This window comes from Lissotriton helveticus, chromosome 12, assembly GCF_964261635.1.
Source record: "Lissotriton helveticus chromosome 12, aLisHel1.1, whole genome shotgun sequence".
NCBI classification, from domain to species: Eukaryota; Metazoa; Chordata; class Amphibia; order Caudata; family Salamandridae; genus Lissotriton; species Lissotriton helveticus.
The window spans coordinates 868,297,404-868,323,793 of NC_136073.1; the positions used below are offsets into that span (position 1 = coordinate 868,297,404).

Genomic DNA, 26,390 nt, shown 5'->3' on the forward strand with positions numbered 1-26,390 from the left:
ACCTTGAATTTGAGATATGAATAGAGAAGTATTTATTAATCATTGATAAGGCTCGCTGATTGCCGTTTTTTCTGATTTTTACAGATAAATATAGACAGAAAACCATTTATTTCCTTGCCTGCATTTATTTTTATATGAAGATAAAAATAGAAATTGGGTGCTTTTTGAGTGATTTACAATACGCTCAGCCATGACTGCCAGGCCAATAGCTGTGTGCATTGATAGGTAGGGGTGGGCGCAAAATTCCGTTCCGCTTGCGATATTTTGACATTTTCGCGGAGAGAGCGAAAATGTGAAAACTTTCGCAATATGCCATGAAACGGAAGTATTTTCTTGTTCGCGCTTTAAAAATGCGTTCTCGGGCACGCGGTAGCGACTTACCTGGTCCCTGCATTTACAGACGAGTATTCCTATCCGTTCACGTGCGCCACAAGATGTTGGATTGTTGGTAGCCGGTCGCGCTATCCCGCGAGAGTTTGCGATCGCGAACACGTCATGCGACCCGGAACAGGAAATAAGCAATGCGAGCAAGATGTCTGCACCCATTAGCGACCACGGGAAAGTTAGGGCTAAATTACCCCGCGAGCACGCAAAAACACATCGCGAACGGGTGGGAAAAGCAATCTCTGCATCTTCACGAAAGTTCTGCATGCTCGCGGAGATTTTGCGCAATTTTGAGATAATTTGCGAAAGTCAATTTTGCAAATTCTGCCCACCGCTATTGATAGGTAAGGGGGTTAAAAAAGAAAGGAAGTTTAGTAAAGCTGCATAAACAGCAGTAGATGTGCACAAGGTTTATACTGAAATTTGCATATTTTCATATAGGTGGATATTTTTTCATTTTCAAAGTTTTTATATAGCGCGAACTTGATCCAAAAGTATCAGGTGCCAGAACGCTTTACATGAGCACCAGTTGCTTACAGAAGGACACATTCATTTTTATTAGGCACAGGGAGATTAATTGATTTGCCCAGAATCACAGGATGTTGAGTGTCTTTGCCGAGACTCGAACCCGGTTCTCCAGATTGGAGGTCGATTGCTCTAGCCGTTAGGCTACATCCCCTTGATTTATCTTCTGCAGGTGTTCATATCTGTGAAACCCGACAGTCATTCAAGCATCAGTAGTCACCTATTGGGTAACTACATGTGGAAATATACCAGTTTCAGTTTACATTTTTTCATAAAACATCAAATAAATATGGATAACTACAAATAAAATTAGCAAAAAATAAATATGGATAAATAAAAATGGAAAAGTAAAAAAACGAAATACCATAAAACCGGGGAGCCCTAACCATTGACCCGGCAATGCTGCGAGCAGGAACAATGCCTTCGAGAGGAAGAATTTACTCCTGAGGAAATTAAGTGATCATAAGTGTAAATGAACATCTGGAACCACTGGGTAGTATCTGAAGAAAAGCATCTTTATTCATCATGATTGAGAAAGCTGGACAGTTGCCCAAGTCAACAAGTGAGCCTAACGGACAATAACATAAAGAGACGTTAATAAGAACTTAGGTCAAGAAGAAGAAAGATGGACTCATCTTTTCCATTTCTTTGATTCATTAACTGATGCAAATCGGCCTGATCCTGGCTCTATGACTTTGGGTCGTGAGTCCACCACAGAACACGTCAATTGCAGGATGTCACAGAAATGTTATGCTTTAAAATGTGCTTTTTGTATCTATGTACAACACGTTTCATGCATAAGCGAATCCAGTACTTTATGGGAAATGTATTTCAGTGCTTTTATCAGTAATAGATATTGTGGTCAAAGCGTTTCAGCCTTTTCCCTGATATTTCAGGCCTTCATCAGGATGGGAGTGCTGGACCATGATTTTGACAACTGTTTGCATAGGTTTTTAATGTTGGATGCAGCCCATCAACTCTGTTGAGACTTGGTGAATTATTCATAAATGTAGCGGTCCAGCTTAATTTTAGGTGTGCGATCGCTAGAACATAAGAGTTTTGTGTAGGAGGGCCTGAAGCAACAGGGAGTGCTATTGTACAGTAAAAAGTGTACTTTTTACAGTTATATTCCTCGTGACTGCTGGTTCTGGAAGCAAGTTGCTTGAATCAGTGATGAGCGAGAGCCTTAGTTGGTGGGCAGGGCTTCCATAACACCATTGCACACTTGGAGCTATATACCAATAAGCACATGCAATATTTCAGGATGACCTTCAATGAGAGGTTTCTGAGATTATGCCTCTAATCAATGGCTTCTGCGCATGTTCAGGATTCTCATGGTAAGCACGACAGGAAGTCCTGGTCTCTGGGGCACTCGGGTACCGTAGTCCTGGCAAGTTTCAAAGCTGGTCCCCTATTTAGATTCCTTCTGATTCATTGCAGAGACCGGCGAGAAGATGTTCTCAATCTGTCCCCTTCGATCATGGATGCCTCATCGAACCCAGATTTGCCCTTACGGAGGGACTTGGGGGGCAAGGTGGGCTGCTTTCCACAAAGTGCCCCCCATTTAAATATGGCGGACTGTCCACTCCATGAAGCAATGGAACCAAGGAATTTGAGACCAAAAGTCCACCCCAGTTCAACCGCTGAACTGGTGCGGTGATGTAGATGATCCTGTTCTTTTGATCCCCTGGAGACCCCACAAAAAGAAGGGGGGCACACTGTATGTCCGTCTTACCGTCAGTAGCCTCCTCCAGCAGAGAAATAGAAACTCAAGTATTAAAACCCCCCAACTTTTTATTTTTATTTTTTATTCCGCTGTTCAATACCTTTGAGTCCTAATGTCTTCAGCCAATCGCAGAGCAGGTCTTATACAGGTCATTTTATTTGGGCGTGCCTGTGGAGATATAAGAAAGAATTCGTGAACGCTCTGTTGTCCATCATGAATACGTAATTTCACGATTTTTCCTTTACTATTCAAAGTATTATTTATCCAACGAAAAGTTTTTATCCTTCCTCAAATATAAAAGGGAACAAGACATACAGCACCCTGAATATTACACTGGCTACTATTTTTTGCAACAATGTTCTATTGTGGAGCAGTCCCGCCTTCCCTCACGCCACAAAAAGAATCTTTTGTCAAGAAGGTAACAAAAAAGTTGCTAAGAAAAAGTAGTTACATCAATACAGCTCCGTTGCAAAACACTCACGTTCCTGTTGTTAAATTTTTCATTGTTTTTTTTAGAAAAAAATGCTTTGGGAGTGAAGGCCTCTTCACCGACTCAGGAAGTAAGCCCTCAAGAATTTTTTTATGTAATTCAGTCTTACATCTAAAATTGCAGCGACTTTTAGCCTTTTCTTTTAAGGGGATATCGTCCTGTTTCAATCTTAGTTTGCCTGTTTTGGGTAACAATGAACTTGGGTTTCATTTTTGGATTTGACACTGATGTGTACTAGACAAGCACACCATCCTTATTAAGCATGGTAACTGTTTAGAATATGCGCCACTGGTTGTCTGGTGTGGCCACTGCCTTCACAAAGTCAGAATGTAATTTTATTCACCATTTACCCAGCCCAAGGCTTGTTATTCACTTTTTGCCACCCTGATTAAGGCTCCAAAAAATGTGATGAGGAGCCAAAACGTGTTGACATATATAAATTGATTGTCACCTCAGTTAGTCAGTGGTACATATTCTAAATATATACTTGATTAATTATTACAAAAAGTGAGAACACCAATCTAGAAGAAGTTGTTTCCATGCTAGTGGGTGGTTTTCGTTTTGGAGCATGATTATTCGGCTGAGCAATCTTTTGTTTTTGCCACATATGTTTCTGGTCTCACAGCATACAAGAAATGCAAAGAACACCCCCAAAAAATAGTTGTTTATATTCTACAAAACCGGGTGGAATATTTAACAAGAGGTTTAAGTAAAATTGAATGACCCCTTTGGAACTCATTGGTGACAGCAAATTATTTTATACATAGTTGTAATAGTAACATAATTCTCAGCACAAATATCCACCAACCACCTAGACCTTTCATACCTCATGGCAAAGAGTCAACTGTTTAATTTGCAGCATTTAAAGGGGCCATCCAGTGAATGATGTCATTGTAGGTCTCAAAACCCAACCAGACATCAGCAAACAAGGGGCCTTCCCAGAATGCCTCTTGATTGCTGGAGTTGCAGGACTGGGAAAGAACTATTTCGGTCACTTTGTTGTCACTGCAATGATTCAGGTCTACAATGCTGGATGCCTTGCAAGAACAGGGTTTTAGGAGACTGTTTGGGCGTCAAATTGTAAATGTTGGGGTACGCGGTCACCTTACGCTACAGGAATAATGCCCGGTTTCTGATTTCCTTGATGCAGGCTCAGCCTGTCCCCTCCAGGGGAGGATGGGTGCTGTCCGGGAGCAGAAGGGACATGCTGTGCTCACTGCTGTCATCCGACACATTCACTGAGTTTGCGGAACATTCTAGAAAGAAGCAGAAAAGGTCAATTGGTTGTACCAAGTCTTCTTGCGTACTACATTCATCGGGCACATGTAAACTATTTGAAAACCTATGACACACACCTCTAGCCAACTATCGTCTTAAGGAACACAATCTATTTATTCGGTTGTGGAGCACCCAGAGAAGCCCTGGATTGGACATGGCAATTCCTAAAATAGAAGTTGTCTATAACTAAATATAGTGTAGCATTTGTCTCTGCTTTTTTGTTATGGCTATAAAAGACAGAAGTAACACAATGCCTTTTTAACCCCTTGCATGCTTCTGTCGGCCAACGGCCATCACGCGTACTACCTTCGTAGTGCTGCATACGTTCGTTGGCCGACGCAGCCCCGCCCACTGCGCTGAAGCGCCGCACCACAGCAGAATTGCCGCCGCGGTTAAGGAGACCATGAACAACAATCAAGGCACTGTTTATGATCCTACAATGAGGAAACTCCTCCCGATTATGTCATAAGGAAAGATCTAGGCTTGGGTCAATTAATCATTGAAAACAATCAAGACACTGTTTCTGATGTTACAGTGATGAAACTACTCCTGATGATGTCATAAGGAAAGATCTAGGCTTGGGTCAATTAATCATTGAAAACAATTAAGACACTGTTTGTGATGTTACAGTGATGAAACTACTCCTGATGATGTCATAAGGAAAGATCTAGGCTTGGTTCATTACATCATTGGCAACAGTCAAGGCACTGTTTATGATCCTACAATGAGGAAACTCCTCCCGATTATGTCATAAGGAAAGATCTAGGCTTGGGTCAATTAATCATTGAAAACAATCAAGACACTGTTTCTGATGTTACAGTGATGAAACTACTCCTGATGATGTCATAAGGAAAGATCTAGGCTTGGGTCAATTAATCATTGAAAACAATCAAGACACTGTTTGTGATGTTACAGTGATGAAACTACTCCTGATGATGTCATAAGGAAAGATCTAGGCTTGGTTCATTACATCATTGGCAACAGTCAAGGCATTGTTCAGGATGCTACAATGAGGAAACTCCTCCTGATGATGTCATAAGGAAAGATCAAGGCTTGGTTCATTACATCATTGGCAACAGTCAAGGCATTGTTCATGATGCTACAGTTATGAAACTACTTCCCATGATGTCATAGGGACAGATCAAGCTGTGGTTGAGTATGTCATTGACAACAATTACGCTCTTGTTTATGGTGTCGTGAGTAGCAATCAATCCAGTGTTTTGATGTCACGAACCAGGATAACGCTCTTGCTGATGATGGTGCATGATTTACTACAAGAATATTGAACACCAAAGCGAAACAGAGTGACTCACTTATTGGATAGCACCCCACTTTACTGCTTCAAATACGTCTTTGAGAGTCATGCACAACTCCTCCAGCACTTGTCACCCTTCAGTGTCACTGAGTACAGATTGCGATTTTTGCTGAACAGAAGGAGGTGCACCGAAAAAAATGAATGGAGTCCATAGTGATTTCTTCAAAAATGTTCTTTATTTTAAATCGGAAAAAACAACCAACGCGTTTCGTTCCCAAAATTAAACTGTGAAACTTCTTCAAAACTTTTTCATAATCCTACAGTTCCACGGAAGGAGACTCCTCACACTTATCAAGGTGTCAAAGCTGTAAAATTGAAACATACCGCAATCAAGAGGCAAAAATGTACTTTTAACGTGTATCCTCATGGCACATTAGAACTTTACCTTATTAAGCCCTGATGAAGTTCCACAGTTTCATTTTGGGAACGAAACACGTTGGCTGTTTTTTGTTATTTAAAATAAAGAAAGTTTTTGAAGCAATTACTATGGACTAAATTCATTTTTTTCGGTGCACCTCTTTCTAATATCAGAATATTGTCTACAGAAAAATCATCTGACATAGAAATTGTATCATAAATATTGTGCAAAATTATTATGTACAGATTTTTTTATAAAACTCCGGGTCACTGACGACAGAAGCCATGGAGGTGATACTCACCCTCTGACTGTTCAGGGCCGGCCACATGTTTGGAGTCCAAATTGGCGCTGTCCTGACTGCCAACGCTGGATGTTCGGCTCATGACTGGACCCAAATGGACTGTGCCAATGACAAGGGGCAACTCAAATTCTGCCCACACCAGACACTGTAGCACAACTCGAACCTTCCCAGGGTGTACGCAAGCGAGGAAACACAATTGTTAATAAAAATTAGATGATTCTAATGCAATGAATATAACATTTATTTCCAATTCTGAACTGACCTGCAGAAAATGTTTAACATGGTTAAAGTAGGATTTTAACCAAAAATATTCTCATTTAAAATTCTGAAAAGACTCAAAATGAAAGAGGTTCCTCGAACCGTTACCTAAGATGTATTTGTAAAACCTGGTCTGGAGGGGAGAGTAGTTGGCATTCCCAATACACCTTGCAAAGGTGAACCATTTCCTTAAGGAGACCTCCCAAAATATCCCCCATCTGATATATATTCTCGATACCACACACGAACACTCCATTCTATTCACATATTTTTACTGCAATGTAATAGCTAAATCTTTTTGGTTACCAACACAGTCTATGAACTCTCAACGAGGCCTGGTCGGTAAATTACGTTCTGCTTGCGGAATTTGGGTAATTTCGCATTTCGCGGAGAACGCGGAATTGCCAAAAATTCCGCGATACGTGGCTTCTCAGAAGTTTTTTGCTTGTTCGCGCTTTCAAAATGCATGTTCACAAGATATTTCTCCCCAAGCACGCAGCAGCATTCGCGAACAGGAAAAAAAGCATCGCGAGTGTTCGCTCAACTTTTGCGTGCTCGCAGAGACTTTTTACCGTTTGGTGGAGCTTTGTGTATCGCGACTACGCAAATTCCGCCCACCCCTACTCTCAACAAAGGGCCCTCCGCCACAGACAAGCGTATTGGTTCCAACCATCTCACTTTTCAACCACAATGCTTTATTTTCTACTAGTCATCCCATAATTTTTTGTGTGTTCTACTACCCACACGCATCATCATCACATTTTTATCCCTCAACTTCAGACTCCCCTCACACTTCTTACTCTACGGTTATGAAATGAGAAGTTACTCGCACTCGTTCTACCTACACATTGCTACGTTTGAAAGATACGAACATCGTTAAATTATCGACGCCACTTTTCTAGGTATCCCCTAGTTTTCTTCACTACCAACTGTATCGCTTCATCTGATACCAGAAACACTTCTCCTCCATAAATTCTAAAACTACTGTTGTAGTTATGTGACTCATAACTTTATGTGTGCAATCAGGAGCCAATCCCTGACAATACCTGTACAGGCCTGGATCCCAGCGTGGCCACCAAGCCTAAAATAGCGAGCGCGGCTATGAGCCGAGCTCCGCCCATGTCCTCATCTTATGTTGACACCTCCAACTGTTATGTATGATCTTATTTATAGGCGTTTAAAAATCGGACATATATATTTTTTTAGCTTTTCGGACCGCACACCTCTGTGTTTGCTTGCTATATTTACAGTGTGAAGGAACGTTGTGTCTCTGGAAAACACTATAACTTGCTTGATTAATTCACCTGGCTTTGCTTTTTGGAAAGTTTTCTGTCTGTTCTAACTGTTCCCATGAGGCACAGGGTCAGACTGATTTGCATATGGCCATGTCTGAGCTGGGGTGGCTGAGTGGGCTAAAGAATGGTGATGGATTAAACCCAGATCAGTTGACTGGGGGTGAGTGTTTGATTTGCTCAAACGCTCCGTCCATCATCCCATTTGTATCGCTTTGTTCGCCCTAAGTGTGGCAGGGTATATGCTCAGACGTGAGTCCCTTGCTCACTTGGCCACTGGATTCAAGATAGCCTGGCTGATGAGGATTATGAATCCGAAACCGGTCCCAGGATGCTTGTTTCCGGTCCAGGGAAGACATGGCTTGGCAGTTCGGGCTGGACTGTTCCCATGAGGCACAGGGTCAGACTGATTTGCATATGGCCATGTCTGAACTGGGGTGGCTGAGTGAGCTAAAGAATGGTGATGGATTAAACCCAGATCAGTTGACTGGGGGTGAGTGTTTGATTTGCTCAAACGCTCCGTCCATCGTGACAGGGTATGCTTAGACGTGAGTCCCTTGCTCACTTGGCCACTGGATTCAAGATAGCCTGGCTGATGAGGATTATGAATCCAAAACCGGTCCCAGGATGCTTGTTTCCGGTCCAGGGAAGACATGGCTTGGCAGTTCGGGCTGGACTGTTCCCATGAGGCACAGGGTCAGACTGATTTGCATATGGCCATGTCTGAACTGGGGTGGCGGAGTGAGCTAAAGAATGATGATGGATTAAACCCAGATCAGTTGACTGGCGGTGAGTGCTTGCAATGTTCAACACTCCGTCCATCAAAGGGGGTCCATCACCCCCTTTGGTCTAACTTGTGCCGCAGTCACAAGATGGCCGCTTGCCAGACTTTGCATGTTTGACCAAGGAGAGCAACAGACTAATGTTGCAGGGGGCCCGGCATGGCCTCTGGAGCTTTGCAGGTTGTCTGCACTGGGCAAGACAGGAAAAGGTGGGCACTGGTTGGAAGGCAGCAATTGGTTGCATCTCTGTGTCACTCATCTGACCTATTGCTCTATTTGTTACGTGGTTCCTTGTACCGAGGAAAGTGCAGTGGCGGCCGACACAAACAAAAAGTTGTGTGGCGGGTGGAGGGGGCGCAGGGGGGAGCACAGGAGGGGGACCGCGTGGGGGGTTAATAATAAAGAAAAATAAGACTTACCAGAAGCCTTGCGCCTTGGTGTTCCCCTGCTTCCTAGTCCCAGTAGACACTGGAGCAGCATCACAGACGCCCTGTGCAACCCCTACGCTGCTCTCATGCTATTACCAAGCATGAGAGCAGCATGGGGATTGGCCTGAGGAGGATGGTTTAACATTCGCTGCTGTTTCTAGAACCTGGCTGTTAAATACAGCTGGGTTGGAGAAACTGCGCATGTCTGTATGGCCTGCCTAAGACGGCCAGCCAACCAGACGTGCATTGCACACTTAAAAGTGCACATACCACTCCATTCCTCCTCCCTCCCAGGGCTTGCCCCTCGGTACACTCGCTGGCTCAGCCAGCAGCGGAAAAAGAAAACAATAATCTATATAAATAAAAACGAATGTATGTCTGTCTGTCTGTCTGTCCTTTATGCATTACTACACCATTCATCCGATCGCCATGAAACTTTGGAAAGTTGTTGAGTATACTCCCGCGAAGGTTTCTGCCATAAAATATTTTGAAATATCGGCCCCCCAGGGCCCTCATAATCTTTCGAATACTGATGTACGCACCAGACGGAAAAACAACAAATCGTGTATCCACCAGCACTCGAATAAATAAATAGAATTAAAACACCATTCATCCGATCGCCATGAAACTTTGGGAAGTTGTTGAGTACACTCCCGCGAAGGTTTCTGCTATAATTTGTTTTTAAATATCTGCCCCCCAGGGCCCTCATAATCTTTCGAATACTGATGTACGCACCAGACGGGAAAACAACAAATTGTGTATCCACAAGCACTCCAATAAATAAATAGAATTAAAACACCATTCATCCGATCGCCATGAAACTTTGGGAAGTTGTTGAGTATACTCCCGCGAAGGTTTCTGCCATAAACTTTTTTGAAATATCGGCCCCCCAGGACCCTCATAATCTTTCGAATACTGATGTACGCACCAGACGGAAAAACAACAAATCGTGTGTCCACAAGCACTCCAATAACTAAATAGAATTAAAACACCATTCATCCGATCGCCAGGAAACTTTGGGAAGTTGTTGAGTACACTCCCGCGAAGGTTTCTGGCATACATTTTTAAAAAATATCTGCCCCCCAGGGCCCTCATAATCTTTCGAATACTGATGTACGCACCAGACGGAAAAACAACAAATCGTGTATCCACAAGCACTCGAATAAATAAATAGAATTAAAACGACACTTTGAATTGTTTTCCATATTAAAATGAATAAGTTTCAATAAAAATGACACAATGTAAATTGAATGTTATCACGACGAGTTTCCTTGAATTTCCTTTCTTCGGAGATCGCAGCAACGCGCGACGGGTAAGCTAGTAAAATATAAATTTCTTTTTCAGCAGCTGGCTCTGTGCCAGTGGGGCGATGCTCCTCCGCCATTGTGGAGGAGCCGCCACAAGTAAAGTGCTTGCTTCTTGGCTCCAACATTGGCCAATAACACATCTTACACTTGCGGAAATGTCTGGCTCAGGGAGTCATTGCAGCAAGAAGTTTGTTTTTAATTATTATTGTGCGCAGTAGCGTAGCAGAAAAGGTCTCCCCTGCTGTTGGCCTCAAAGACCCGGCAAAAGTGTAACCAACAAAATGTTTGGGTACTTTGACTCTAGAATTATTGGAGAAAAATCCCATAGCCACAGATATCTGGATAATTCTTACACCTCCAAAGACCATTTGAAAATGTATTTGAGAATATGTGTCCTCAATAACCGACTAATTCCAAGGGCAGTAGGGTCAAGACTGATTTGCATATGGCTAGGTCCAACATTGTTTGGCATGGTGAACAAACAAACAATGGATTTAGGCCAAGATCTCTGTACTGGGGGTGAATGTTTGCCATTGTTCATAATTCCGTCCGTCAATTGTTCTTTTTCCATTGGTCTGCCAAGTAAGCAAGTGCACCCAGACTGAAGAAAAATTATTAGTCGCAATAGTATGCATGGAGAAAACGTCTTGAGCGTCTGGGATTTTAATATTTTGTAATAATGCAAAAACAAAACCCTCTTCAGGGGTTTGATTTTATAATACAAAAAGCCAAACAGCGGCTACGACATATTGGCGAGCTGGCATTGTAATTTTGAAGAAAGTGCCTTCTGCTGTGTGAGCACTTTTGCTGAAATGATCCTTGCCAAGCGCTGGGTGGTCTTCCATGAGGCGGGCGGAGGTGAAGGCCTCCACTGCACTCACTGGGCAGTGGACCCTGCCGCAGCACAAATAATGCTCTTACATTATAAATCCATTCGCTTGACCGTGTTTAGAGATTTACGGAGTTAAGGGCTGGGGATATCGATGAGCCAATATCACCACAGCAAAAAAACAGGGATCACAGGTTATTTCTCCCGTAATGAGGAATAATACGAGGACCCGGGAATATCAGATTCAAATGCTTCTGGGAAATATAAAGGGTATTAATGGTGTATTTCCATTCCCCCGCAACCCTCCATTCCTCTATGTAGGATAGCTTGTCCAAGTCTTACCCTTAGTATGTACTTCAAATTGATGCTCAACAAATGATCAATTGACGGAGTGAGTGGCGGCACTTGAAGGCCGCTCCAGTGCCACGTCCCACTCGTTCCAGGGGCCACACGTTCACACTTCATGCTTGCCACCACTGTTCTTTTACTGCCATAAAACCTAGAGGTATGGAAGTTCTGTATCTGTATAAGGGACACTTTGGGCCGAGCCACCTTGGAAGTGAGGTTATCGATGTTGGCGACGATGTGGATAATGTCACCTAGACCAAAAGAGTGGAAACGTGTTACTGAGCGTTAGCAGCTGTGCAGGTCTACATATAGTGCTTTACGTAAGGTGGAATGTTGACTCTTGTGATGTACTTCACTAATAAGGCCATGCGACCTAAAGAAGATATGTTATACAAAAAAACACCTTGATTTAGGGACTCATTGGCCTCGTACACTCTGTGTGAATGAATGCAGACTGATCTAAGATCTCATAACATAACTTAATAGAACATAATATCATTGAATGTTAACAACACGATCAAGCACATTGTGGGTGTTTACATCGAATCCACAACATCGCGGGGCATTACGTTGTCTCAAGTGGAGAACTCATGTGCACCCCATTTTTTGTACGTTTAGATTTTTTTTACATTCAAGTTACTCTTACCAACTTTAATGATCACTTCTTCTTAAATTGTTACTATATTTGCAGATAAGGAACTGTTTTCTATCAAATCCAAGTCTGTCATTGCCCTCCCTATTTCATTAAAAAAAAACTCTATCAAGGTCTTTCCGGTATGCAGGTTTTGTTTTTAGCAATCGACGGCAGGAGGCATGAACAGCGGTTGTCTTAATGATCCGTTTGATAACTAAGCCCGGGCGGTGAACTGCGCTCTGCTCACGGAGTTTGCAGGGTTTTCCACACTCTGCGGAGCACGCGGAGTTCTGAAAAACTCCGATCCGCTTAGCAGAGTTTTTTTTCCTTGCGCACGCTCCCCAACATCAAGTTGGCAAGCGGGAGTCAGGAAAATACACCCCTCGGCAAGATTTTTGCTCACTCGTGCTCCCCAATGCCAAGATGGCGATCGTGAACGATAAAAATCCACCGCCCGGTGAGGTTTCTCAACGCGGGCAGTCATATTTCTCAATGCGTGTGGTCGTAACCACTCTCGTTGAGAAACATTCTGTTTGCATTGAGAAAGTTGCCGCTCAGTTAGAAAATGTATTTGAGTGGCACAAAAGAAGCAGCGCTCTACTGTGCTACGCATGATGCCGTTCGCATTATTTTTCCAGCTCTGGAAAAACACCCGGCACTGAAAATCAACGCGAACAGTCATTACTAAGCACGCTCCACCACTTTCAGAACTCCGCCCAGGCTTACTGATAACGCAGCTACAAATATTTCAGAATATCCAATAGCTGGTAGGAGGAATGTGTGTGATTTTGTATTTTGAGCAAGCATTAATAAAAACATAGGCAGCGCATTGCGATTCCATCAGGTGCGTGATGGGCTGAGACTAACATGGGGGTGGAATCTTAAAACAAATAATTTAACATTACAATTAATTACAAGTACTTACGGCTTGTACAATAGGAACAAGCCTTAAGATGAAATTTCACGAGTTGTTTTTCTATAACTAACCCTATTTGTTTTTAAAGTTTGCGTAGTATCTTATATTACATTACTATGTCATGTCAAAATATTTTGCTTTTAGGTTGTAGAAAACAATTTGAACAATTTTTGCATAGATAAAAATGTGAATAAACAAACATTATAATGATAATAGTTTTTAACAATGCAATGCACCACCGTTTTTTAGCATCAGTTTAGTAGATACTTTGCAATGTGTCCACCCACAACATACCAAATTTTAACCTAACTAAACACATCTTACATAACTTAACACGACATAACATGACATATCATACTAGTTGTATCTGTAGAGCTCTTGCTTACCAGCTATCCTGTCGCTATTGACAGACACCAGAATATTGTGTGTTATATTCCACACACAAAAAGGCCTTTTGCCCTTCAAAAATCCTTCTCACTAAAGATTTTTTCATATTGGAAAGGATAGCTAAAAACCTATAAAGGCAGCCACATGGACTTTGAGATATACCAGTAAACTCTTTTCGTTAGCAGCGGGACTGCGGATGCATGATGTATGCGTGTCACGGTACCTGGGACGTAGCCTTCACGGTCAATCCTAGCAGACACAGAAAGCTCTCCACTGCAGCAACACATGGACTTTGTGGTCCTGCCATTGTGTCGCGGTTTCTGCAGAGGAAGAGGATAAGCGTTGTACAATGCCGTAAGGGTCACAAACACATCAGCCGAATACATTAGTCTAAAGATGGCTAAAGCTATTTAATGAATGTAAATATATTCATAGTACACCAGTAGTAATCTAAAACATTCTAATAGTAGTAGTATCCACAGTAAGTAGAAAACTTTGGTGGCTGCATTTGCTTTGCCCTATGGCTGGTGCTGAATATTTAGGCCTCGATTTAGATTTTGGTAGAGCGAGAACTCTGTCGCTTCATTTAGAGTCGGACGGAACTTCAGTATGTCCACAATGGAGACCACTCCGTCTCTGCCACTGATACACACCTCCGACAGAGTAAGAGCAATCGGAGGCTTGGCCATTTGACCGCCAACCTAACTTGGCAGTCAAATGGCCAGTTTTCACTGCCCGTTACATCCGTACGGAGCACTGCAAATTGTAAAATGCCCCACACACTATGGGAGACAATTCCGATGGTGCGGGGTCATTTAAAAAAAAAAAAACATTTCAAAAACAAAATCCTGCCTGGATTTTGATATTAAATATAAAACAAAACAGGTCACACGTTTGATGGAGAGTACCGTTGTGTTGACGGAGCCGCCCGTCAAACTTTCTATATTTTTGCAGTTTGATATAGTTTGAACTCAACCCGAAGGCTTTGCAGCACTTTTCATGAGCACCCGCTACATTACTGAAGAATACATTAATTTTTTTAGGCATGGGGAGATTAAGTCATTTGCCCCGAATCACAGGATGAAGAGCCAATGCCGAGACCCAAACTTGGTAACTTGGTCCCCTGTTCCAAAGTTGGCAGCTCAGGCCCCAACGTCACATACTCTCTTTTAACCCCTTCCATGCTGCCGTCTGCCATTGGCCGACGGCAGCGCTACCTCGCTGGTGCTGCCGTCGGCCAATGACCGACGCGGCCCCGTCCGGTTTTTAAAACGGCCGCACTAACGCGAAATCGCGGAAGCAGCCAACGGGGTAAGACACTGACAGGAACCCGATGTGATGGCAGTTCATGCCATTGTATGAGACGTCTGCGGGACCAGTGGAAATCTCTAGAGTCGGAGGATGGGTATTCTGTCCGGACAACGGTGTATTTTTCTCCATCGCCCTGACGGGGTAATATCCATTCTCCGGTGTCTAAATCAGCTCTTCGTCTTGCTTCCAGTTGATCTTGGGGAATGGCCAAGAACCATTTCAGCACCAATCTTGGGCACATTGGATTGATGCAATATGAGTGGACTCTGAACCATCATTTGAACCCACAAAATATTGGGGTTCATCACATTCCACTAAGCAACATTGTTGTTTGCCAACAAATGCCCAAATAAGGAAATATATCAACAGTGCAAGGGACAAGATCCCTTAATATGGGATTGTCTGGGTATGATATGACACCCCCATAATGATGTTTCCTGATTTAGGCACTCAGAATATTGAGTCTTAAACATTGCGCTACAAAAGTGTTCGGTGCCAGAATGTTTACTGCAAAAATATTATAAATTCACACAAATATAGATTACCATACTTTATTCCGCAAATATCGACTTTGCCGATAGGTATATCTACAGTCAAGGTAGTTGATATATATTGTGGAGTTGAGAATAGAAAATCTGTATCTATTATATGGATTTTGTAGAATGTATAATCATCTATAAGGTGTCCAGTGGTCGCAGAAGACCCAAGGGCCTGAGAGTAGTAGAACACCTGGATTTCTGTACTTACCTATAATGTAGGGAGAGGTGTGGCGCAGCGGCCAGGGCAGCTAACTCCAGAGCACGGGCCTCACGGTTCGATTCCCGGCAGCAGCTCAGCCCAGCACCTTGTGACTCTGGGCAATAGCTCACTTAATCTCCCCGACGGCCCCCAGCGCCTTGAGACCCTTAGTGGTGATTGTTTGCGCTTTACAAATACCGGGTTACGGTACCTTCCCGATATTTTAGTCTTCAATATTCTATGATATTTTCGTACCTCAATATTTTTGTGCTTGATATTCTGAAATACAGCAGTATCCCAAAATGGCGTTTTATGGGCCCTGGTTTAATTTTTTTTTTAATGTGGTGTGAGCTTCACGTGGGTCTAATTCAAAAAGTAGGAGTGGCCATCCAGAGTTTGTGTTCGGCAAAAAAACGATTTTGTTATTCTGACTATTATCGCAGGAAAAAATTAAATTCCTATAGACTGATATTTGGTGTGTGTCTGGTCTGTCTAATGGGAGACAGTGCTAGTAAAATGTATTCCTGTTTAACCCGTTGGCTGCTTACGCTTTTTTGCGGCAGTGCGGTCATTTTAAAAAACGGGTGCGGTCGCGTCGGCCATTGGCCGACGGCAGCACCAGTGAGGTAGTGCTGCCGTCGGCCAATGGCCGACGGCAGCAGCCAACGGGTTAATCACCCATGTACGATTTGGCCCTCGAAGATTCACCAGTAGGCACGGTTTGTTGACATCAACAGTTTCTATAATTTTAAAATTGATCTTGGAGTTCTTGCAGGGCCCAAGGCCGGTGCAACTTGGCTTCCATCCAGTACCGAATACTCCCATAGCTACCTTGGAAGGAGCTGGCCAGGTTCCTAGGGAAGAAAAGAATGCAGAAACATGTGAGAAACGGGACAAGCATTTCTGTCCTAACATAATAGTCTAACGCTAATCCGTATGACTTTTTTTCAAAACAAGCCATGAGAAATTTCAGTAGTATTTAATTGTATTTACTAAGGCCCTGCTTTAGATCTTGGAGTATGGGATACTCTGTCACAAACGTGATGGTTATCCCGCCCGCCATATTACAAGTGCATTATATCTAAGGCTCCCTGTTTTCAATTTTTATGGATTTTTACAGATAAATGCAGACAGAAAACAATGTGTTTTCTGTCTGCATTTATTTTTTAAAGTGGATAAATACAGAAAATGGTGCTTCTTTAAGTGAACCTCCGTGCTCTCTTTCATAGATTATAGCCCAACAGCCGAACAGCTGGATAGCATGGGAAATGAAAAAAACAGGATGACATTTATTTAACCCGTTAACCCCGCCTGTTTTTTTCGCGGCAGTGCAGCTGTTTTAAAGAATGGGCGGGGCTGTGTCAGCCGTTGAACGTGTGCAGCACTAGCCAGGTAGTGCTCCGAACGTTCAACGGCCGACGGCAGCACTTAACGGGTTAAATAACAGCAGCATATGTTACCATACATTTGTGGTATAACGCTAATATTTACTAGTGGATGTGTTTTCATGTATTAGTTGGCAGCTTAAATAGCTAAAACACGACATGCATCAAGGTATGAGTGCGTGTCGATCAGTTAAATAAATATGGAAATGTATAGTTTTACAACTTCATTTTTACCCAAAACACTAAATAAATATGGATAAATACAGATAAAATGGAGCAAAAATAAATATGGATAAATACAGACAGAAATGTAAAAAAAAAAATACCATAAAACCGGGAGCCCTAATTATATATCTAAGGGTGGGCGTAGTTCGTGAAGTAGGGCTACGCGAAGCTACGCGAACTTCACGTAGCACTACGCGAGCTGCGTAGTAGCATGTTCGCACTGTGCAAGATGCGTTTTCAATGATTGCACAGTGCGGACAAGCATCCGGCACAGTGCAAGCATTGAAAACGGCATCTTGCACAGTGCGAGCTGTAGTTTTCTGCTGCTCGAGTAGATTATTACTCGAGCGGCAGCTTTCTCAACGCGAACAGGTAGTTTCTCATTGAGAGCGGTCGCGAGCATGCGCAACCACTCACAATGAGAAACCTGACCTCCTCGCGTTGAGAATCTCGCCGGGATGTCATTTTGCTTGCTCGCGGTCGCGAACATGACGTTCAGGACCGCGAACAAGCAAAAAATGACCGCTGCACTACGCTACGCTGCACTACACATGTTCGCACTGTGCTACGTGCAGCTCGCGTAGTGCGAAGTTGCGAAAACTTCGCAAACTCCGCGAGCGTAGCGAGCGTAGCGTAGTGCTTCGCCCAGGTTTAATTATATCCTATGGCACTGTAATATGGTGCACAGCTCCCCAAAAGGGATTTTGGTGCTTTGCAGAGAAGGGTAGCTATTGGCTGCCTGAAAGAGCATTCGCAGAAAAATGGAAAATTTAACAAAAGAAAAAAGTTCCTAATTCTTTTCTAAATGACAAATTGGATCCCTTTTTCCAAACAAAAAGAGGCGTGCTGGTGGAAAGAGAGAGCTTTGGTGTGGCTACTTTTAACATGCAGGAGGCAAGGAGGATGCTGGTTCTCCACGCCCAGAGACAAGGAAAAGAGCTTTGTAGGTAATGGCGGCTCCTCAGCTAAGGCGGAAGAGCGTCGCCCCACTGCGACGCAACAGCAGTGAAATAAAGGAAACATGAAATGATAATAACTCAATGTTATCATTTTATGTTCTCCTGCTGCAGAAGTTTTGAGGGCGGGTGGGGCTCACACAGGAGCAGGGGGAGGAGTGGTTTGCCCACTCCAAGTGCGCATGAATGTTTGGCCGGCCATCTTGGGCCGGCCAAATATTCATGCGCACTTTGCATGTTCTCCACCCAGGCTGCATTACAGCCTGCATGGAGAACATGCCCAGTCTCCCACTTCCTGTCTGAGCACCGAAACACTGGGCTCAGACTAATCACAATGCTGCATTGCAGCGTTGTGATTGGCTTAGGGGAGCCTGGTGCTTCCTCCTTTCTGTTCTGGCCGAGAGAGAAGACGAGGGCCGTGGAGGAGAGACGCACCAAGCAGGTAGTTTTTTTTTCTATTTTTATACACGCCCTCACTTTCCACCCCTGTCCCCAATTGGTGCCAGCCGCCACACTTTGTAGGCAGAAGAATAAAGAGGTCCAAACTTTTATGCCCATAAGACACTCTTTGGCTCTCGTTGCAAGTGGACCAGCAGTCTGCAATACGTATGATAAGTCTTATTACTGCACATATTGGAATTATGAGTTTTGCAGATTTGATCACACCTGATGAATAATAAGTGCAAAAAAAACACCTTCCTTGGCTACATTCTGGCAGATAAAACCTGCCAGAATTTACAAAGAGGAGAAGGGGCTGGAGAATCCCCGTGCATGCCGCAGATCAGTGCAGAAGTCTCAGAACCACCAAAACATGAGTAGACTTCCGGCAGTTGCTGGTTAGCCTAACCCGAATGTACCGCAGCTGATGTAGAACTGCTAGTGAGTAAACTGACTCATTCATATACAGGCGCTGCAGGCGGCCATCTTGAAGGGAACATATGCAGGACCAGTTTTAGCGCTGGTGGCACCCGGTGCGAGAATCATTTTTGGTGCCCCCAACCCCACATGAACGCCTCCTCGGAATCTCTCACTACGACCGGGCATAAGTGCCCCTCATCTCTCCAATCATAATTTTTTGCTAAACACAGCACCCAACCCATAGAGCGGCACCCCCTCCACAGGTCAGCACCCAGTGTGGCCGCACCAGTCGCACTGCCCTAAAGCCGGCCCTGAACACATGCACTAACCTGCATTTTAAATTATTCCTCCTGATCTAAAAGATCCCCAGAGACTTGGCTTTAGGTACGGGAGTCGGGGGTTCCCTTATAGAGGGACGGCACAGTTCACCGTTCCATTAGTTCCATCCCAGAGGTGAAGACTTACAGAACACACATGTACCTAGAAGGATTGGAATGGAGTAGGTCTGTGCAAATGTTTAATCATGCAAACATCATTTTATGTAATTTTCTGCATTTCAAATATCACTTGTTATGCGAAATTCCCAAAGACGGCTGGCCAAACCAACATGCGCACTAGGAGAGCACCGGGCTATTGCTTGGAGATATCGGCAGGCTCAGGAGCACAGGCTCCCAGTCCCTGCTGGAGCGTGGAACCAGCCCGCTCCACCCAATCCCAACGCTTCTCTCATGCTGAGTAATACCAGCATGAGAGTAGCGTGTCAAGTGGCGCAGGGGACTGTGGGACACTGTACGAACATCGTCTGAAGAATGCCACGATGCCAGAATGCAGGTAAGTTTTTTTATTTTTTTATTCCCCCCGCCGTCTTCCACTGCGCTGACTCACCGTTTCCCCAGCTTGCGGCCGCCACTGCTGGAGTACTGAGTCTTTCCAGCCATACATTGGTGCACTTCTATATATTTCAGGCATGTGTTACCTTCTATGTTTATGTAAGGTTTCCCACCTGCATGGTTTTTGACAAGGGAGCCCTATTTGCATTTCAGATTCTAGTTGCCCAATTTTTGGTGCCACATCTGCAGTTTCCAACAGTGATTTAAGAAACATTGGCAGTAAATTGATAAAATACAGATTACAGGTTGTCTATTCCTCTGTGTAATAGTTGTACCTGGTGTGTGTCAGTGCATTAAGAGCAGCTAAAGTTGCCTTTATGGAAGTAGGTGTGAGAGGGGAAAGCCTACACTTTTAGTTTTCATAAAAAAGTATTAACCCTTGAGGTTATAATATAACGTAACATAGCATATCATAACATAACACAGCATTTATTTCGAAGGTGCACATTCAGCTCTTTGGGGCACCGTGGCACAGAATAACACATTTATTGCATACCTTGGCTACACGATTTGTGATTAAGTCTTGATGACATGTTTTTCTAAAACAGCCTGCAGGGGTAAAAGCATGGAGTAAATTACTAAAATGATCAGCTCTAGCATATTATTTTTCATCCGGGTTTAGTCAGCTGCAAACTGTGCACGGCTTTCTACATGTCTTCAGGGGGTCACTTCTCATTTGCTAATTTAAATAATCTTTTAAGACTTCACTGAATGTAGCATACTTTAACACCACCTGGGAATTTTTGCATTGCTGTATTCAAAATATCTAGATGGATGGGTGGATGGATAGGTGGATGGGTGGATGGGTGGATGGATGGGTGGGTGGGTGGATGGATGGGTGGGTGGATGGGTGGGTGGATGGGTGGGTGGGTGGATGGGTGGGTGGATGGGTGGATGGATGGGTGGATGGATGGATGGATGGATTGATTACACGGTTCGGTTCGGTTCAAATAACTTTATTTCGATTTCTCAAAGGAAATCATAAAAGTATGCAACATATTTGAGAAAAAATCAACAGTAAATCACAATACATTACTTTAAAAAATCATAATAGATTATTACAAAATTCTGATTTACACAAGATAGATCAATATCGGTTTCTGATTGCAAGAGCCGATCTAATAAAACTTAATACAGCATTACAGATTTTTTCCGTTGACAATGATAACAAATATTCATAAGCTTCTTTGTAATAAGGCGTTCCAAAGGATAATAATAATGGTCTAATGAAGGAGTTTCTTGGATCCTTGTACAAGGTACAAAATAAAATAAGGTGCAAGGTGTTCTGTGACACCTTATAATTACAGGGACAACAAGGTAATGTCATTTTCCATCCCCCCTGCTTTGGAAAAGCAAAAAGGAAGTGTAAGGTTCCAAGACGAAACCTAGTGATATAGAAATGCCCTTGCGTATTCAGGATGTATGTTAAATAGAATGGGCGCACTAATCTTCCCTGAACACGTAGTACCTGTTCATTCAATTTCAGGGATCCCATTTTTTGGCTATATGCTTTTTTTATGATTCTCTTAGAATCCTTATTCAAAATATCAGGATCTTTAAACATAATGTCTAATCCGATTTTATCAAAGGTATCTCTGACATAACGGAGCCAAGGAATTTCCCCAAAATGCTCAAGTTTAAGACAGTCTGTAAGAATATCTTTCGTCAATTTCAAATCATCAGATTGCCAAACTTTAAACCATAGTACTAAGGGTGCAACATGAATAGTGTCACGGACAAATTCAATTCCAACCTCACCATGACAGAAAGAGTTTGAAGTACCCGAAGGAACGCACAATAAACGTTTTAAAAATTTGTTCTCCACAATCTGTATTTTGTCACAATTCTGTGACCCCCAAACACCAGCTCCATATGTTATAGCAGAAACGCATTTGGCTTGGTACAAAGATATCATTTCAGAAATGCGTCGTTGTCCTAACTTACTGGCAAAGCGAAAGAGAGCCTCACTTAACTGTGAAACCTTTTGGACTCGGTTTGACAACAAAGGTTCCCAATTCAGTTTTTTATTAAATAGGTTACCTAGATAATTGAAGTTATCAACTTTCTCAATGCTACAATCCCTTACCTTAAAATTGCGGGTTTTTACATTCTTTAAACCGCACATCATGGCAAAAGATTTAGTAAAATTGACCCCAAGATCTAAGTCTCCCATGAAAGTATCAAAAGCATTCAGACAAGTCTGCATGCTATTAGAGGTGGGTGGGTGGATGGATGGATGGGTGGGTGGATGGGTGGGTGGATGGGTGGATGGATGGATGGATGGATGGATGGATTGATTACACAGTGGCACTACTATACGTGATTCAGAGTTTCTGTAGGAAGAGTGTTTTTCTGATTGGGACACCCATTGGACTGAGCGATGTGATTGGTAGCCTCAACATGTAGAAAAATGTTATGGCCGCCATAACAGGGCTCAGGGTCTCAGCTCCTGAGCCTTGAACAATAAAATACTAATCTATATAAGGGCCATTCTGCGGAGGTCCCTGAAGGACCCTCTAAAGGGGGGGGGGGGCACATTAAAAAAAATTATTATTATGGAGTTCTGCGACCTGTGTACATTAGTAATAAAAAAAAGTAACAAAAAGTGGGGTAGGGGAATTGTGGCTGCGTGGCCGCTCGTCTGTGGGGTTGGCGACCCCCAGTTGCTAGGGTGCATGGCCTGGCCCGCTTGCATCACTATGATGTACTGCTTAGGACCTCACATATTACATCACTGATGACAACTGAAATCTACAGCGTTGCAATTTTTTTAAATGTGAATGACGTATAACTGATGAATTTCAGTATTTTTTTGGTTTTAAAATTCTATATTTTTATTATTAGATCTGTCATTCCCAAAATGTTATATTTTTGGACATACAATTAAGTCCATGTCAGACAATCTGCTGTCAGATTTTCCCATCTTGTACAAATATAAAATTTAAATTTCTCTTAAATGCCAAAATATGTGCTATTTAGTTTGACAAAAGCTGCAGAAAGACTAGAGTTGTCTTCTATAAATTCTGATCACTCCCTATAGTACTCGATTAAGTGCATTTACCTGTATTGATTTCCAAAATGGCTAATTAAACTCCATTTCTAATAGATCACCTTTGGGAACATTAGTCACAAGTCATTAAAAGTAGCTCATAAAATTTGCAGTGTAAACCCCAATTTCCAATCGGGTTTGTTTTCTGGACAAACCTTCATAAGTCAGCTCTAAAGGGTATGAGCCCAAAAACTTATTTTATTTGCATCGTCTTTACAAAGTCCAACGAATTCCTTTTCTGCAGCTCTTGGAGGCCTTACACGTAATATCTCTCCTTCTATATGATTGACAGCATCTATCAAACGTTCTAAGATGGGTTATCAATAAAGTTCTCCCAAGAGCTGACTCCCTGTTAAAGGTGTAAGGGGGGAAACCCCCAGTCCTGCTCAGACTCCCAACCAGGTTTTATGCTCATGGCTGCTTAGTTAATCAAACCCATTCCTCATTTTCCTGAGTGAAATATTAAACCATGTAAACCTATGTGCATGTATAGATTACAGAGCACGGGAGACATCTGAATGCACACTGGGCAATTCATTTGGCACAACTCTTGGCTAATTAATCTTTCCCCAGGCCTGGCAAACTTTCACTGTAACGAGGAACCAGATGCAAGCTGAAATCTAGAGAATAAAGTTGACATAGCTTTAGTTCAATTTCCCTGGTAGACCCAATTTCTCCTCCACCCCCCTCACGCCCACAGATATTTCTTTTCAGTTACTGTAACTTACGTTGGCATCTGGAAACTGAATGGAAATTCATATTCTCCTGGTTGCAAAACTTTAAAATCCAAAACATCTGAGGAAGAAAAAAACAAAGACACTGAAGTGTTTGTGCCCTGAGGTTATGCCACATTCCCTGTCTTGTGCTTGCTCTTCTGAGCTCAGATGCTTTTATTTTCCTCAAATTGCTGAAAGGCAGGGAGACCCCGATCAACAGGCCGCGAGAAAGACACCCACCAGGATAGAGACACCGAAACCGAGGCGGTGAACCCACACTAGAACAACATCCCTCCTCTGTTTCCCACTCAATGGTCAACACTACTCCAGGAGATTGGTTGACTATTTTGGGGTGGTGGCTACCCACCTCAAGGAACAATCACAACCCTTGTCAGAGTGAACCCTCAAAATCACTAATTGAAGCCGTGGCACAGAGAAGATAGGCCAAACGTAGAGGCAGTGGGTATAGTAATTAGGCAGTACCAAACAGGAATTAAGTCAAAATGCAAAACAATTTCCAAAGAAGTCTCGAAATGAATTGGAAAACTAGGGTAACATTTTATAAACAAAATGACACCAAAGTGACAAAAACCCAATATTAGAACCAAAGATTTCTATGTCTGCATTTTTAAGTAGGAATAGCGCTAAGAAGCTCAAAGTGCCAATGATAGTCAATGGTCATGTCACACCAGGACCTAGGTGCAATTTGAGGCTGACCACAATGGAGCACGAGTCGGCTATACAAACCAGCTCGGACCTGGTAAAAAAAATGTATCTTTTGATTTTAGTCTTTTAACCCCTTGCATGCTGATGACGGCCCCCATCCGTCATGCACTACAGTGCTCGTGTGCTGATGACGGCTGGGGGCCATCATGACCGCACCCGCGCTAGAAATCTGCAGCACAGGAGCAGAATCGCGGCAGCATTCTTAAAGGCCAATCGATCCCCTGGGGACACCTCTAAAACCCCTGGGACCTCAGGGGAGGCACTCAGAGACTCACATGGTGGCAAGCAGAGTCTGGAAAACAGAGGCACTATGACAGAAAGAGGGTGCACCAGCAGGGTGAAGCAGTAACTAGGCCAGTGATCTTGGGAAAATCATATCCTTCCAAGGTCTCTCTACCCTAATCTGTCCCAATGTAGGAAGTGAGCGCCAAGGTCCTACCACCAGGGCTAGCCCCAAAGTGGCCTACCTTTCATATTTTAATATCAAAATGTTTACACTTGGCGACCCCAGTAGCTGCTCCGATTTAAATATTTAAAGAGACTTGGTGCCAGATTTAGAAGTATGCACAAAAAAGAACGACAGCCCCAAGTAAATGTCTTGTGAGGGCCCCTTGTGTATAAAGGGTGTTTGGGGCAGTGGTGCCCTCAAAGGGCTTATGGAAAGCTGGCCGCTCTCGAAGTAAGTACAAGGAGTTGGCAGAGAGAGGAACACATTTATAGGGTGACCACCTCACTACAGGTCGTTAGGGACGCTGCTTCCAGTACTGAAGTTGTCACCTACAAATCAATGATTTTGGGTGCATTGGGAGTCATTTTAATTATGCCGGCGTGATGTTTAGCGCTAGTTTCTTAGTGCAAAATTCACCGTCTGACACAAGGGTGCATGTTGCACTCAGGAAATAGATGTAAATGCTGATTCTTCCTGCTACATGTAATTTTGAGGTAATTACGCGAGTTACACACATCCCTACGAATTAATTCAAGAAAATCGAATCAAGACTACAACACCCAGAATTCATTAGGCCCTGAACAGAAGGCCAGGACTAGACACAATGTCTGTAATAACTTGGGGGTGAGGTGGTCTGTATTCTAAAAGGGACAGAATTATGGCTCACGCGACAGGGAAACAGATAGACTGGGGCAGATGGACAAGACACTTTCACCAAAAGTCTGACTGGTAAATTGCAGTCATTAGCCACTGTAGCGTGCTACTTGTTGAAAAGCGCCTTGACGCCTCGTCGGCGGTAGTAAGCGCTATATAAATACAATTACAATACAATACAACTGCCCTCCAGTTGTGCCATGAACCACGCTAGGGGGCGTGGCCTCCTCTCACCTGGTTGGAGTAGCGTCTCTTGGTAGATACGGTACTGCCTCAGGGAAGTTTCGATGCGCCTGGTGTTATAGCCTATATCTTCGCTCAGCACAACCCGGACCCGACCCGTCACCTTCAGCCTGATGGACCTGACCTTGGCCTCGGCCACCAGCTCCAGGCGCACCCGGCCAGTCACGGTGTCCCCGCCGGTGAAGACGGGCCGGGACTCGTTCCTGAGTTGTCCAGGATCAGACGGAACCTCCGCACCTTGCAGAAAATCATCTCTGCCCCCAGGAGCTAACGAGTTTAGGACAGAAGATAGACTTTCCGAGAGGTTTGTGAACAGCGGCTAAGCTGGGACGAGAAGTGAACTTTGCCTTGTATTTAGTCTCCAGGGAGTGGCGGCCTGCAGGAGGAAGTACTGGAGGGGGGAGTGAGTCACTGGAGGGAGGTGGACTGAAGAAAGAGGGCTGTTAGGAGAGGCAATGAGGAACCTCTCTGCTGCTCTGGTTCCCGGGGTAGGTGCTAGACTTCCTCTGGTAGGTTGGCGCCAAGAGGGCATTGAGACTAACAATACATGTCTGGGTTGGGAGAAGCAAGCAAGGCCTGGTCTTAAATCTTTTTTTTTTTAATGTGAAGACACTAGGGGCACTGTTATTGTTA

At 43.5% G+C, this 26,390-nt stretch overlaps 1 pseudogene across 1 annotated transcript; it reads right to left on the reverse strand.

Annotated features, from left to right (window-relative positions):
* Positions 1-1,818: 1,818 nt before the first annotated feature.
* LOC144799574 (arrestin domain-containing protein 2-like) lies at positions 1,819-26,107 on the reverse strand (annotated as a pseudogene). Its single transcript, XR_013603841.1, has 8 exons — positions 25,749-26,107; positions 23,699-23,765; positions 16,316-16,461; positions 13,782-13,878; positions 11,616-11,872; positions 6,378-6,540; positions 4,230-4,381; positions 1,819-2,803 (listed from the first exon to the last, which is right to left on the reverse strand). The product of XR_013603841.1 is annotated as an arrestin domain-containing protein 2-like (transcript).
* Positions 26,108-26,390: the final 283 nt, after the last annotated feature.